Source organism: Octopus bimaculoides, chromosome 1, assembly GCF_001194135.2.
Source record: "Octopus bimaculoides isolate UCB-OBI-ISO-001 chromosome 1, ASM119413v2, whole genome shotgun sequence".
NCBI lineage: Eukaryota > Metazoa > Mollusca > Cephalopoda > Octopoda > Octopodidae > Octopus > Octopus bimaculoides.
The window spans coordinates 7,346,481-7,347,957 of record NC_068981.1 but is presented as its reverse complement, the minus strand read 5'-3'; positions in this window follow the sequence as shown (position 1 = coordinate 7,347,957).

Genomic DNA, 1,477 nt, shown 5'->3' with positions numbered 1-1,477 from the left:
TGTGTGTGTGTGTGTGTGTGTGTGTGTGTGTGTGTGTGTGTGTATTTATGTAGGTATGTATGTATATGTATATATTCATTTGAATGGCTCAGTGGTTAGAGCGTCGAGCCCACAATCATGAGGTTGTGAGTTCGATTCCCGGACCGAATGTGTTCTTGAACAAGACACATTATTCCAAGTTGATCCAGTTCACTCAGCTATAGAAATGAGTTGATTCGTCGCTGGTGCCAACCTGTATCGGCCCCTTTGCCTTTCGCTTGGATATCATCGGTGGCGTGAAGAACGGATGCTGGAACGCATGGGCGACTTGTTTTCTTCTAGAAACAAACATTCCCGGACTTGTACCTCGGAAGAGGTCTTTCTATGTGCAATCCCATGGTCATGCATGACCGAAGGGGGTCTTTACCCTATACATACATACATACATACATACATACATGCATGCAAACATACATACATACACTCACACACATACATACATACATACATACATACATATACGCATGCATACATACATACATACATACATACATACACTCACACACATACATACATACATACATACATACATATACACACACACATACTTCTCCTTTTCTCTGTATTGTTTGGTCGAAATCCTTAAAGCTTCACTACTTTCTCCATGGCGATACCTTAAGAAGAATTCTCTGTCTTCGAGACATCGTTGTTTCGACGCGCGTTCTCTGTACCAGTCGACGAGGCCATCCCAAGAGTTGTGTGTTGAGATTCCCTCTATCTTAAGATATTATAAGAGATACTTTCTCAGTTTAGGAAAACATAACTTACACTCTACAATATGCTTTATGGCGTCTGAAGGACGAGAGAGTGGAACTGGCTTGGCATAATCTATGCCCGCTATTACAATAATAAATTATAATAATACAATAATCAACCACTGCTACTTGGTAAGTAATTTATTGAGTGTTTCAAAATGGATAAGAGCGAAAACAACTTCAGAAAATCAGGATAGAGGGACCCGAAGGCAGATATGTAGGGTCATATTAAATGAATATCTGGTAATCCCTGCGATTCTATGAACGCAACGAATGCGTTGATGTGTCTTTCCATCCTAACGTATTCATGATAGGAAAGGTGCTAAATTACTTGGAGGCCAAGTATTCGTTTATATAAACGGCCCAAACAGAGCAGAAGTGGTTCAGTCACTCTTTCTGCAATATTGTTGACAGGAATCTATCTTTATTATGAACCTATTATCCAAACAGAATCCTTCATTGATTCTTTCATTCATGAAATTAACATACTTGTGATATTTAAAATGTTCTGTATAAGTTTGTTCCATCTTAAACGAATAGATCAGTCTGAGGCGAAGAAGTATTGATATCATACATAAATTTTCTAAAATGACCCTCCCAAAACCCCAAATACACACACACACACACACACACACACACACACACACACACACACACATATGTGTATGTTTCTGTATGTGTAT